This window comes from Lissotriton vulgaris, chromosome 3_1, assembly GCF_964263255.1.
Source record: "Lissotriton vulgaris chromosome 3_1, aLisVul1.2, whole genome shotgun sequence".
Classification (NCBI taxonomy): Eukaryota; Metazoa; Chordata; class Amphibia; order Caudata; family Salamandridae; genus Lissotriton; species Lissotriton vulgaris.
In genome coordinates this window covers 446,130,183-446,145,352 of record NC_141689.1, presented here as the reverse complement: position 1 = coordinate 446,145,352, position 15,170 = coordinate 446,130,183, and the positions used below count along the sequence as shown (strand labels likewise).

General features: G+C 45.7%; 1 non-coding gene across 1 annotated transcript; it reads left to right on the top strand.

Moving 5' to 3' along the window:
- Positions 1-381: 381 nt before the first annotated feature.
- On the top strand, positions 382-488 carry LOC147726611 (U6 spliceosomal RNA). Its single transcript, XR_015309672.1, has one exon. It is a non-coding gene; the product is annotated as a U6 spliceosomal RNA (small nuclear RNA).
- Positions 489-15,170: the final 14,682 nt, after the last annotated feature.

Genomic DNA, 15,170 nt, shown 5'->3' with positions numbered 1-15,170 from the left:
GGTCGGTGTGGACGAGTGGGTAGTTTCTGCCCTGTGGATGTCTTCTGCCACTTCTCATCTGGCTATTCGTTCTGGCATTTATTGGGAGTACCTTGCCCAGTCTTTGCTGGCCGATTTCGAGTCCCTGTTTTCATCCATGCAGAAGGGTGCCAGTTGTCCGGAGTTGCTGGAGTCTATGGAGCGCCTGGTGGTATTTCTGTCGGCCATCACCTTTGTTCCTGCTTAGTGGGCTTCTGCTGTGTCCTGTGGTTCCTCTGTTGCTGCCCACCGTGTCCTATTACTACGGGATTGGATGTTGGACGCGGGCCCGCGTTCCTTGGCTTTGCGGCTGCCTTTCTCTGGTGCCCGTCTGTTTGGTGTCTCGCTGGAGGAGATTCTGCAGTGCTCGCTTCGGCAGCCCTTATACTATAATTGCAACGATACAGAGAAGATTTGCTTGGCCCCTGCGCAAGGATGACACACTTTTTCGTGAAGCGTTCCATAAAAGAATACACATGGTCCCAGAGGGGTGCCGGGTCTGGTCCGCAGCGTTCCTGACTGGGACGCCCTTTGGGGCGTTATCGCTGATCCCGACACCTGGCCTTGTTGCACGGGGTCTGGACTTGTTCGTACGGATGATCCCGTTCTTGATGGAGGCCCTCCAGATGGTTCTTCCGTTGGTCCGGTCGGGTTGGGTGTTCTCCACGCTCGACCTCCAAGATGCGTGTCTGCACGTCCCGGTGGCTGTGACGGTTCGGCGTTTCCTGCGATTCTGCCTGAAGGGTCAGCGCTGGCCATTCTGCATCCTCCCCTTTGGTCTTCGGTCCGCCCCCCGGGTGTTCACCATGGTGGTGGCTCCCTTGGTGGCCCATCTACATCTCCTGGGGGTGTCTGTGTTCCCATATTTGGGTGTCTGGATGGTTCAGGCTTTGTCCCTGGAGGTTGTGTCTCACCACCTTCTCTTGTCCGTGTCTGTGATCAGGGACCACAGGATTTTGATCAACTTGCCCGTATGTCACCTGGAGCCTGCGACCCGGAGGACCTTCATCGGTGCAGTGTTCGATTCTGTGTTGGGCAGGGTGTTCCTGCCGGACGCCCGGATTCGTCGCCTCCAATCCTTGCTGTGGTGCTTGTTGTCACGTGCCTCGGCCTTCTTCCTTCAGTGGCTGGAGGTTCGTGGCCACTTGGCTGCTTCTGTTTTCAGTGGAGATGTGTGGCTCAATGGTTAGAGCGTCATACCCTGATGCAGAGGTCTAGCCCGGATTTTTAATGGGCCAGGGTTCATCTGCGGCCTCTGCTGTGGCATGTGCAGCGGTGGGTCCCCTTTCCTGTCCTGGACTTTGTGGTTCCTGTTCCTAGGTCTCTGGATGTTGTGTCTGCTCTCCGGTGGTGGCTGGACCACTCCCGCCTTTCCGTGGGGATGTTGTTTCGTCTCCCTCCTCCTCTGGTTGTGACCACGGATACCTGCACCTCGGGCTGGGGCGCGACTCTGGCCCGTTGGGTGGTGCTGGCGCGTTGGCTCCCGTCGGAGTCTCGCAGGTCATCCAACTGGAGGGAGTTGTTTGCAGGGAGAGGGCGCTTTGTTCTTTTCGTCTTCGTCTGGAGGGTTGCCATGTCCTGGTGCGATCAGCCTGCACAGTGTCTGTGGCATCTCTAAATCTCATGGGGGGGGCCCGCGGTTCATCCCTGTATCTGGTGGCCTGTTCCATCTCGGCTTGGGCGGAGCTTCATCTTCTGGCCCTGGCTGCTCCACACATTGGGGGTGTGGTCAATGTGGTGGCGGGCTCCCTGGGTCGGTGGTTTCCCTCGTCGCTGTCCCTGTGTTTGGCTCCCGGGACCTTTTGGATGCTTTGCCTGAGGTTTGGGACTCCGGCTCTGGTCTTGTTTGCCTCGGGGTCCGATGCCCTGGTGCCCCTGTTCTGCTCCGGGTCTCCAGAGGTGTGCGCATGGGGGGGTGGATGCCACCTTTGGTCCCCTTGACTTCTCTATGCCTTTCCTCCCTTTCCTTGGATTCCTGCATTTCTGATGACGGTTCAGCGGGAGGGGGCTCAGGTGGTGGCAGTGCTGCCTCACTGGCAGAGGAGGTCCTGGTTTCCTCTGCTGCTGGGCCTGGGGATGGGGCCTCCTTGGCTTCGGCCCGCCACCCCTCTACTCTGGGGTCTCCGTCCCTTTTTCTGGTTCCCCTCTCCTTGGCGGTTTGGGAGTTGAACAGGTGTCTCTTGGGGCCCGTGGTCTGCCCGACCACTTGATTTCGGTGCTGAAGGCTTCTCGTTGGTAGTCTGCCTTGTCTTCCTATTCGGAATACATAAACCTGCCAGACCTACCTCCATATGTACTCAGTTTTTCAATTTGTTTAGGGTGCAATCTCACAAAGTCAATTGTGCAAAACATCATAGAACATCATAGAATGGTGGGATGCACACCTTTTCTTTTTCCTCGTCATCATAATGTTCTTTGTGTTTAACAGCATCCCACCATTCTATGATGTTCTATGATGTTTTGCACAATTGACTTTTGTCCCACGGTGAGATTGCACCCTAAACAAATTGAAAAACTGAGTACATATGGAGGTAGAGTTGTGAAATGACATTGTCTGTAATCATGAGGAATATCTTTGGAGTGACGTTTTCCACAACGAACAGAAAGGAGGAACATGGGATTATAATTAAATGAAAGACTTCAAATGTGTTAATTTCAGTTCATGCGAAAATGTTTGTGCATTCTAGATTAATATATTGCAGCTGTAATTGTGGCCTTATTTGTTTAGCAGGATGTACATTTTTTCAGAATAGGCTAGGGGGCGCATTCACCTCGATGATTGGGTTGGGCACAAGCTGCTGAAAGTTAGCAAGATTACGATTAGAGGCATGCTGGGACATGTAGTTTTGACAGATTGAAGCGCGAAAGAGGGATAGGAAGAAAGGACATGAAATCTGTGCCAGAGTTTTGTTTTTGCAGCTGCACATGTGACTGATCACCTGTTGTCAATTGCAAGGGGTGTTAAAGAGTGAAGCAAATTTGTGGCAGTTTACGAGGATTTTGCTTAAACAGAAAAGTGTGCTTCGGCACACCAGAAATATGGAGCTGTGTGGTGGCAGTTAAGAATCTTGTAGAGAGATGCAGAGCTCTGGGGTTTTAATTCAGAATACATGTCACGGTGAGTAGGGCGGGGATGAGCAAGAAATGGGTAATAACTGGGTAAGAGGTCACGTAGGGAGTGGATTATGGGTGGTTTCTTTAAACGCTGCTGTGCAGGGGTTTAATAGAGAGGGTACTAATGAAGAGGTGGGGGCGTGAAGTTGGGGCATGAGTAACATGAATATGAGGGTAATGTTCCATTCTATGCTGATATGGGCGCCAATTTGAAATTATCAACTGATTGCTATTCAAGTTTCTTTGCAGTCTTTTATAAAAGTGGCAAAGCAAGGATGTACACTGTTGGTGGTGTTTGATTATATATTTTTTGGTTTTTAGATACCCCTGACGAAGGGAATCTATATTCCCGAAAGGCATTGGGTGATGCCAATAAAGTTGTGACATGCGAAAACGTTCACTCCTCTTGTGCTTGAGTTATCATTTGCAGTATGACAGATGAATGAGTAAAATAAATCGACAGAGAAAATGTGAAAAGTTGACAGAGAACATGAATTATAATAAGGAGTACAAAGAAGAAAAAATTGCATATTTGATTTATTGGATTCATATAGTCCAGAATTTCGCTGTGCAGCCGGAATGGTTCCAAAAATGTGGTTCCTACGTGTTGAGTTTTCACTGCAAGCGCATTGGGACAGGGCGTGGACCGTGCTTGCACTCCTACATAAGTTTAAGCTGTTAAACACAATGAACATTATGATGACGAGGATAAAAGAAAAGGTGTGCATCCCACCATTCTAGGATGGAAATAGTGTGTCATATATGGATAGATTTCTTTTGCATAGACTTCACAATACCATTCGCTCCATATTCCCACCTTCCTCTGCGGAGCAGTTGGATTTCCAACCGCTCCCCATGGTCATCACGATCCAGAGTAGCGCCCACTTGATTTCCCGACTATATCATTCATCGCTATTGCTAAAGCCGGCAGTGGGAGGGAAGGCCCGGGCAGCGTGGGAGAGAGATCTGGGTTGACCGCTACCGGATACAACCTGGCTCTACTGTTGTGAACAGACACGTTTTGTATCCAACAATCACCAACATAAATGACTACAATTTAAATACTTACACAGGGCATTCGCTACCCCTCACCTAATAGCCAAAATCGACCCCATCAAACCCCCTGCTGCTCTAGATGCGCAACTGAGCATGCTGACTTCTCACATCTGGCATGGAACTGTGCCCCAATACTAACATATTAAGGGGAAATGTTTTTGCTGCTATCATGGTTGACTGAATTCAACCTTGTCTCAACCCCACTGTTGGCATTGTTGGGCTACGTTAAGCCGTTACCTTCTGGAGTCTCGTGATTTGCCGCTATCACTCTATTATTGGCCAAGTGGCAGGTATCTTTACATTGGGAGGCACCACTGTCCCTACAGTGAGGGCATGGCTCCAGGACCTAAAGTGCTGCAATAAAACGAGCGATACCTATGCTACACTACAACCACCAACCTCCAGACCTAAAAATATATGGCAACCTTTGCAGGACTACATGTTGCTTTATCCTGAGGAGGGAGAGGGGGCCCGCTGCGGCTGATGTTTATCTTACAGGGTACCATGTGACTGTAACCATGCAACCACTAATCTCCTCGACTCCCTGCTGATACCTTCGTTGGATTCCTGACGCCATGTCCTTTCGATTGGGGCACCTTGCCTGCTGCATGCTTCTTATTACGATTGCATCTCTATCCTCCTCTCCATTTCTCCCCGTTGCAATGTACTTTTCACTTGGTGTCACTTATAGTATTTTATTTCCGTTTTTTTTGTCCTTGATATGCTCTCTAATGTACATTCTGTATTTTTTGATACACATACTGGTGACTATTTCGTGTATTTGTTAACCTTGTTTGTTTTTTGTTTTTTCCTTATTCTTCTCTCTTTATTTTTGCAGTTGTAAAACTCTATAAATAAAGTTTTTTTTTAAAATCATAGCAAGGAAGTTGAAAAATGTACGTGTAAAAAAGTCCAAACAAAATTCAAAAGGCCAACAAAAAAAGTCCAAATTTAACACAAATTACTCCCCAAACCCAGACATGGTGCTGCCCTCGCTATCCTGGGTTGGGAATACATTTCTGGCCATCCTTCTGAGTATGCAAAAAGAGTGTAAAAACACCACATCCACCAGTGTGGGCAAGTCTGTGGGAGAACCAGAAACTTCCTGCGGGAGTGCACACTCAGGGGCTGGGCCAAGGGTGATAGAATGGGAGGGACTAATGAAGACATCGGCTGTTGAAGGATGGGTGGGTATGGCAGCAGGCAAGGAGGAGAGGACACAGGTTTCTTCTGCTGGAGGCCAGGCCATACATCCAGCACTTCCCTGACTCCTTAGCAACCACGATGAAAGCATTCTTAAGGACATGGCGAAGGAATTATGCCTATCCTTGTCCTGCCTCATCAGCTCCTGAACTGTCTTCTGGAAAACACTGGTTTGGGGGGGCAGGAGGGGTTGAAATGTGGTGACTCAGATATCTGGGGTGAAATGTACCCACGGCTGCTGATGTGGTGTGAATTGTAATGGGAGGGATGCACTCTTGCAAGGATGGTGGCGAAGTCTAGTCCCTGGACCTCACAGGTTGTACCTGGCCAAGAGGACCCTTTCCATGCTGTCCTTCTGGAATAGAGTCTTGTCCAGGATCCCCAAAACCCTCCACTTGCTCTCCCACTGAAGACATTTGTAGTGCAGGGTGCATATCCTAGAGTAGGCATGGATTCCTCTTCAGATGAAAATGACTCTTCATCCTCCACTTTCTACTATTCAGTGGGGTTTTTCAGTTTTATTTACTGTTTTATATAATCCAAACAAGGGCATTGGATTGCTCTACATGAGCACCAGATTACATTACAGATTTGTTTTTATTTTTAAGACATGAAGAGATTCATTGATTTGCCCGGAATAACAGGTTGTAGAGCTGAGACCTGGTTCCCCAGCTCCACAGTCATCTGCTGTGGTAGACAGGCCATTGGATGGTGTACCCTTCCTGTAGCTGTGGTGCTTCTTTTCCAACTGGCTCCTGCTGTACCTCGCCTCTATCTGTGCTGCCTGAGGAAGAGAAAAAGAAAAGGTCTTCGGTACATGTGTGTACATCATCATGTGCACCAAATGATATATTGGCCATTTGTGTCACGGTTCTCACAATTGAATATTCAACATCGGTATGTTCTTTACGCCCACCTTTAGAAAGTTGGATGTAACTTATGCACCATTGTCACTGAGTCAAATGATGAAGCATGCCTGGCTCCCATACATGTACCATCCAGCTGCATTTTCTGCTTACTTTATAAGTAACGGTCGCACACCATTCATATTTTACCCACTCCTTGAAGGAAATGTCAACCCGTTCAAAAATGGGAAGGAGTCCGCAGGGGACCCCTTCCCCTTTGAGGATGGAAAACAAATATTTTTTAAGGACAGGAAGTGGTCCCAGGGACCACTACCTACTCTCAAAAAATGAAACTGGAAAGTTTTCTTTTTTCTTTTTAAACGCATCCCGTTTTCCTTTAAGGAAAATGGGCTGCATTTAAAAGAAAAAAGATGCTTTAGTAACAAGCATTTGCAATGCAACGGTCTCGGCTTTAGTTAAGCTTAAGCAATTCTGTTTGTAATTAGGTCTCTTTTAGCTTAGCTTTTATTAGTGTTTTTTAAACGTTTATGTACATACCATGCATATGAATATGAATTTGGGGTAAAATATTACATATATATTCCACACGTATATATCCTCTCTCCTCGTTCTAAGGTGTGCTTTTAAACCTTATGTGGGACGGTTTTAGGACCACCGAGTGGATATTAATTTGTTGGCACAGATGCACATGCACGCGCACAAGTCTTTCATAAAAGCACTAGTGCAGCCGCCGTCTCCCAAGCTGAGCTCCAGGTCTGGTTTTTGGGGGAAATCACAAACAGCAGGGTTTTGAGGTTTGCATCACTGGAGCTGTGTTCCGGTTAATTGATTGTACTTTGTCTTAAGTGTTTCTGGGGCCCTGGGCAACACGTATGGGACGGGACTCCTATTTGAAACAATTCTGAATTGTATTACGCATTGTGTACTAATTGAAACTATCATAATGTAGAAAAATACAAAAGTATGGCAGGAATGTGGAGCAACCGAGGAAATAACATAATCTGCATTTGTCAAGCCCCCGTTGGGTGTCTCGTGGCACTGAATAACAGGTGTTTATTATTACCCAACGGTACTCATGTTATCGAACTTAGAAGGATTAAAGGCTGAGTGGACCCGCCGGGATTGGAACCTTGTGACACGAGGTTGAGAACAGGCCCCCCTACAAAAGACACATTGTCCACGAAGCCACCCGACCTGGCCTTATAAGGAAATACGGCTGCACATGGTTCAGATCGATGACAAGTCAAAGGTAGACGTTGGGGTGTGACCCCAAGTATATATAGCGAAGAACACCAATGGTAATGAGTAAGACGTCAAAATGCATCATCTGCCACACACTAACCGCTGGGCGAAGACACAACCCCATTTGTAACCGCATTTATGTTCTATGCAGATTTACTCAATTTTACTGAGTGGGAATGCTTTCGAAACAAGTTCTCTAGAATGATGAAAGCTTGCAACAAGTGTGATCTTTTGGAAGTGTACACTGGTATGTTGCTTTTTTGGGAAAGTGTGCATTACTAAAAATAGGGGGGCATCCGCTAATTAAGATGAGTTGACAGATTAAGAATTGGCTCAAAACTCCAGACTGGAAGGTACTTTTGCTGGACGGCCACAATTTACGGGCAGTTTTAAACAAGATATGGATCCCATAGTAGCTACTGCTGGAGTTAGAGAGTCAAAGCAGGGCAGATGAGAGAATGCCGTAATGTGTCTGTAGTGTTCAGGCAGGGGATATCTTGCTGGCCATTCATAGAGAACTGCACAAGTGATTAAGCCCTACGTACTTAAGTCAAGCAAAGATTAGATCAGATGGCGTGGCTTACGAAATGCCTCTATAACCATATGCTATGAATCAAGTTGCAGTGTCGGGTTTGGGAGTTGTGCTACCGATACTCTCACCTCTGCATTGATCCATTCCCGCTGCAAGCGCTGAGACATAGTGATAGTAAAGGTGCCACAGCTGATGAAAACACAGCACACACACTGTGCGTTTTCCTGCTTTCTTTTTCACAACCGGGTTCTTGAACCGGAAGTGACCCAATACGGAAGCGGTTCAACGAGAGTGAAAAGGTTGCGAATTCAACTCTCGTTCCAGAGCCACCTGCAGCACCGGAGGAAGAAATGGATCCGAATATGTCTGTTTCACATGTCTGTAAGTCGTCAGTAGATGTCGTTGTAGATTACTGTCTGTTTTATTGGCAAAAGGAAAGTGATGGGATCAAGGATGCTGCTTACTGTAACCTGTATTATTAAAGCGTTTTCCTACCAGATACTGAGACCCCTGACTTATATGGACACTTTTTAGAGTTGTCGGACTTGCTGTTTTTCACAACAATGAAGACGAATATTTTAGTCACTGTTATGTAAAGCGCCAAGGTATTGGACCTCTTTACATGAGGACACACAGCCTCAGACAGCCAGGTAAAACTGACTCATCCTGTGCGCTGGCTACATCAGAAAAGCTCCACATTTCAAATCACAATACAATATAAACAGTAGACGCATGAAAAACTATTCATAATGCACAAGAATAAGCGCTTTAAGCAATAATAATTCTAGAGATATGCAGTGCCCAGAGCCGCTCCCAAGTGCACGCGTGCACATACTCGAGAGAGAAAAGAGGTACAACACCTCCCTCTTTTAACAATAAGAGGTACAACACCTCCCTCTTTTAACAACAAGCGCTCACCATAACAGACAGTTTCCTCTCTTTCTGCCGTCTCTTTGAGACTGGCTTGGCCTGACTTACGTTTGTGGTAAAAACTTTTTTATCTTCTTTATGGGGCGAAACAGATGGCCCCATAAAGAAGATAAGAACGCTTTTACCACAAACGTAAGTCAAGAAACCCAGTCTGAAAAGGACGGGGCTAAAAGATAAAGAAAAACATCACTAGGACCTCTTCTCCAATGGCTGACCACCTTTTAGCATGAACGGTGACGCCAGCCAATGGAAAAGAGGGGTGGGGCTTAACCTTGCTAGTGAAAATACCTCTATCTCATTAAATCTCGCCAGCGAGACTGCACATGTGCTCAGCCTACGCTAGCCGAGACCTAAAAAGCAGTCACAGACACTGTGGTCTGCTGGCCTTAGTAGGCCACCATTAAGTGAAGGCTGGGATTCCTAACGGGTCGCAAATTTAGACCTAACTCATTAATATGCATGAGGTAGGTCTATTTGTGACCCACTAGGAATCGTTAATGAAACTCAAAAGAGTTTCATACATACGGAATGCCGATTTCTTAATTATGAAATTGGTATTACTAATGATGGTACATCTGGCCCAAATTGCTTAGTTTCATTCCAGTTTATGGATAAACTCGTCTGTCCCCATAGAAGTAATTAATGGAACTGTTTGTCTCAATAATAGACCTAGTAAACTGTAACAGGCAGCTGCAGTGTTTTGTGATAGAGTTATAGCTACAAGTTTAAAGAACAATTTTAACAGCTGATGCATGTAATTTCAAGTCCTACAAGTGTTCTACAGAGCTCTATGTGTATGTGTAAATTTTGATCCTAGGGTGTCTGGCATCATATTGGAAATCAGCATTTTTATTGAAGAAATCATGCTGTTATTTCAAAAGAAATTGAGCTGCAATGTTTGTGTTTCTTGACAGTCATAAGATTCATTTTTTTCTGTGTTGAGAGACCCTGTGCATATTTCTGTATAGAATGAATGAAGATTGGGTGATACAGAACTACATATTGAAAGAGGCCTAGGATGAATTCATACGATACCCTGGAGGTTGGGTTGCACGAGGGGCCTTTGATACAAGGAAGATCTTTAAGATGTTTCAGGGTTGAAATATATCCTATGACATTTATTATGAAGTAAAAGACACCCTGGTTTGGTGAGCATGGATTGGAAGTGTGACTTTGCAAAACATTCTGCATGGGTGACTGTGGCTTTAAAGGCATACTTTACCCTATATAATGTTATATGTGCAGGCTGAAAATTGCTATTATGAGAAAGTGGATTGTAAGGTGTGTTAATAATGTCATCTTCTTAGGTCAAGAAAAGGTTTCGGTAATTTAAACCTGAGCTCAACCCCTGGTAGGTATGACACAAAGCAGACAGGTTGAAATTAGAAAATGTGTAAAGCACTTACAAGTAACAAAACAGTTAATAAAAAGTCAATAACACAATAATAATCCCATTCCATTTTTTAAATATAGCGAATATTGTATTGCACAAAATGCCACCAAAACAACAATAATCAGATAAGAGGAATCTGAGATTTTAATTATTAAAAAAATAGCATAAAAAAGTGCAAAATACCTACCACAAGTAATTGGTAATGCTAGTCCGGGAAAAAGGATAAGATTTAAGGCTAAACTTGACAGAGCACAAGTTGGAGACAGAGACTCGGTTCATCCTGGTCAGAAGTTGCTTTCTGACTTAGTCTCTGAAATGAAAGTAAAAAATCCTCAGCAGGGCAGGCACTAGGCTGTGGCTTCAATAGGTTCCACAAGACTGGATAATAATCAGGTAAAGTCCCAGTGAAGTTGTTGACTTTTGGCAGAAAAGGTCAGAGAAGCAGGAATTCAAAATTCACACTCATGGATGGACCTCAGCTGGCTGGATACTGGATTCCTTTGGTGCCTTCCCCAGGTGGAGATGTCTACCTTCAGACTCAGTCTCTTTTGTTTGAGCGAAGATTCCCCCAGTGGGAAAAAAATCTGCAAACTGTAGCCATATAGACCTCAACAAGGTCAGATACCTTCAACCTAAATATTTGGCCCAGCCGTAATGCACCTTCATTTAATCAGCTTGGGAGGTTTGGACCGGACTTCTTTAAGGTCTCCAGGCAAAAAGGCTTGAAAAGGTTTTTAAGTCCCAGGTTTTAGGGTTAGGCTGGTGAACTCTTGGAAAGCAGGCAAGGATTCCATAACCTCAGTACTCACTTCACAGATGCCACCAGCAGGATCCAGAACAAGTCCAGTTGAAACTGGTCAACTGGGTTTCTACAGGAACATGGGCTTCTTCTAACTTTTGAATCCCTGTAGCTTAATAGGAGATCAGCCAACTAACTCTTGGAGTTCACTTCATTGTCCTGGGTACAAGTGGAAACAGGCCCAGCCTTTAGGGTTCTCCTCAGAAGTCACAAGAGCAGGTGCACTGCTTCTTCGGTCTTCTACAGTTCAAGTAGTGATCTACACAGCATGCCCAGGGGTACCACATTTATGTCTGGCACTGGCCTGTAGGTGGAGGTGACTCACCCCTATAGACTTAATAGTTGAAAGGTTCTCAGGGGAAACTCTACCAACTAAGTGCCCTATTGCAGACAATCCCGAGTGCCCCTCCCTACCTAAACCCAACACGGCAGAACCTTTTTTCCTTTGTGTTCCTGTGTTCACCATAGAGGTGTGGCCAGGGAAATAAGTAAAACCATGGTCAAAACTGTGGTCTATCAAAACAAATTCTATGGGCATTTCCTGTGCCACTGGGATTTGTCCTTTTAGGATATGCAAGGGACTGGGCACAAGCCCCAATCAATCCTTTCAAGGCAAGATCAAATTCTCCCCACACGCAATGCCTTTGTCTCAGCTCTGGGAGCCAATTCGCACCTCATCAAGGAGATATTCAGCTTGTGGGTGATAGCTGGAAGTTCAGGCACATGGCCTTCTAGAGGCTTTAGGCAGATTAAAGGTAACTTTATTAAAGTAGCTTTTGTAAAATGTTTGTTACAAATACAAATTTACCAATGAATTAGATTTGTAATAAATATCTTTAAAAGTGCAATAATTGAACTTTTTTGTCTGTTTCCTATTTGAAGATAAGTTTAACTTTATTAACTTTACTAAAGTATCCCAGTTCTTTGCTTTCCTATGGAATATCTAAGTAGCAAAAATAGCTTTCAGGGCATGTTTAGCACTAACCTTTTATATGTCCTACTTTTATATATTATGCACCCTGCCCTTTCACACTTAAGGCCTATTTAGAGGTTATTTATTATTATTTAGCCGGAGGGTTAGTCTTGTCGAGAGAGCTTATTTTGACACGACAGATCTGCTGTTTAAACCTGCCCTGCGAGGCTACTGGTGGCACACCTGCAGTCATTTTTGCATTGTAACCTTTGTGGTGGCACAATATGAGTTGCAGTCCACTAATGGCATTTAACTTACAGGCCCTGGATATATTTTGAAACATACACTAGGTATCAATTGATAAGTTAAAATGCCAATTAGGTATATACCAATTCAACATGTTTTTAGGTGTCAGAGGACATTCGCTGGGCACTGGACAGCAGTGCCCCAGTGTGCAGAGTCAAAAAACCAGCTGAATAATCTAGCAAAAAGTGGGGGAGACCACATAAAAAATACAATTTTCCTACAACTATGATATGTTCTGCTATAGCACTGTCAATTATAGGAATGAGTGGGTGGATAGATACCTCTGTTGGATATATATTTATCTACTATGCGTGTTTTCACAGGACACATGCTGTCTGTGTAGGTTTAATGACACCTTTTTGCATTTTTCAAAATGAATATAGTAATAAAGGTTTAGAGATACTCTTCCTAGCCAGTGTTATGTTACTTGAATATAGAGTCAAAATATAACCATACCAATGTGTTTTGTCTTATTGTTGAATTTTTATGGCATTGTCATCAAAGTGTGTTAGCCTGGCTAGCTAGTATTTTCTGGTGCTTGTGTTAATGCATTATGGGGCATATTACCAACAACTAGCGCTAATTATCGCTATGTTGGTTTAGCGGCGATATTTTTATCGCCGAGCTGCAGCGATTTTTATCGCTTAGGAACCTTGCTATTATCAAGGTATATCTCCTAAGCGATAAAAATCGTAATGTAATGTATGAATATCACTGAAAAGTCAGCGATATTCATGTATTACCGAGCTAATGCTCTTAGCCATGTTATCCACCTACCATTGGATAACATGGCTAAGAACTGCTCAGGGGCAGGTGTTAGCTTTTGGAGATATTCGCGTCTTACGCGAATATCTCCAAAAGTTGGTAATAGGAGATGGCGATGTTAGCGACTGTTTTCAGTCGCTAACATATTGGCACGCCCACTTTGCATGTCATTAGTGATAAATATCACTGACATGGAAAGCGGGGCCCAAGATGGTCGCTATCTCCTACTAGCTGTCGCTAACTGGTGTTAGCAACAGCTAGGTAATAGGGAGATAATTTTATCTCCGCTTTCTTGGCTTTTAAAGCCAAAAAAGCAGAGATAAACCCCCTTGATAATATGCCCCCATGTGTTTCAGAATGCAGGTGGAATGTCACCCTCAATTTAAAGAGAGGAGAGAGATCCCCTTGCAGGGAAGGGCATTTAGCACGGAACCGAAACCACCCTCTTAGCGGTAACGGAAGAAGCGAGAGCCGTGCTGGACCGGGGAGGAAAAGTTGCCATCATTCTATTGGACCTCAGCGCCGCGTTCGACACGGTTAACCATGCCACGCTATTACATCGATTGGCGGGCATGGGCGTGTTGGGCGCGGCCCTGGAATGGCTGACATCCTTCCTGGATGAGCGATTCTTTCAGGTCTTCGAGGGTGAGGCGGCTTCTCCCAAACACCCACTTAGGTGCGGGGTCCCCCAGGGCTCCTCCCTAAGTCCCACCCTTTTTAATGCCTACATGGAACCCCTAGACAGGATAGTTCATCCCTTTGGTGTGCATATTGTCACCTACGCGGACGATACCCAACTGGTGGTCTCTTTAGACCACTCTGAGGGATCGTCCCACACCTTAGGCCTCTGTCTAGAGGCTATCGCCAGATGGATGCAATCTTCCTGTCTGAAACTCAATGGGGAGAAGACAGACATCATCCTGTTGGGCAATCCTCCCCCCTCTGCCCTTGCATCCATCTGGCCACCATGTTTGGGCTTGCCCCCCGTCCCTAAGTCCCAGATAAAGAGCCTTGGGATCTGGCTCGATAAAGCACTGGACTTCTCGGTCCAAGCCACCAAGACCGCAGCCACCTGTTTTGGGCTAATGAGGATGTTGCGGAAGGTGCTCCCTCTGCTCCCATTCCAGGCGAGGAGGGTCATGGTCCAGGCCCTGATACTCTCCCACCTGGACTATGGGAATGCCCTTTATATGGGAGTCCCGACTTCCGTCACTCAGAAGCTCCAAGTCACACAAAACAGTGCGGCTCGATTACTTTATAATCTACCCTGCTGGCAGTCAGCTAAAAACGCCCTGAAAGAACTTCACTGGCTCCCAGTGGCGTCAAGAGTACAATTTAAGGTTATGTGTATTTTAAGCAAATCCTTTCACAGAATGGGTCCCGCAATTCTACACCCTATGGTCACGCCTTATGTTCCGTCTCGCTCCCTTCGTTCGTGCACCCTTCAGCTGGCCACTTCCACCAAAGTTAAGAAAGCCCGCTGGGGAGGCCGCTCCTTCTCCCACACGGCGGCCAGACTTTGGAACTCCCTCCCTCTCTCTCTTCGAGGAAACAGCAACCACATGTCTTTTAGAAAAGCTCTGAAAACGCACTTGTTTGCCAAAACCTGCTGAACTACCCTGAGCCCGCATTAAGCAATCCGTCACAAGCGCTGCGAGGCCTCCGGGTAGTTACGCGCTATACAAGTGCAATTTTTCATTTCATTTCATTTTCATTTCATTTCATTTAGTGACTGCACCTGCCTGTAGAGCTATGTCCGGGGGGCGGGGGGATCAATTGTAGCCCCTTGGCAACCTCCAGCAGGCTGGTTTAAGGAGGTGCAGGCTGTACACCACCTATTTTTTTAGCGTTTTATAAGTGGGCATCCTAAGGGTGTTTTTGCGACTGCTTCCCCATCCATGATGTGGGGCAGGCGCCAAGGCAAAGCCATTACCACATATTCATGGGGCTATGCGCCCATGAAAATGAGGGAATGTATTCATAAATTAGCGCTGGCTTTACATGTGCACCGGCTCTCTCAGTATTACAGAAGG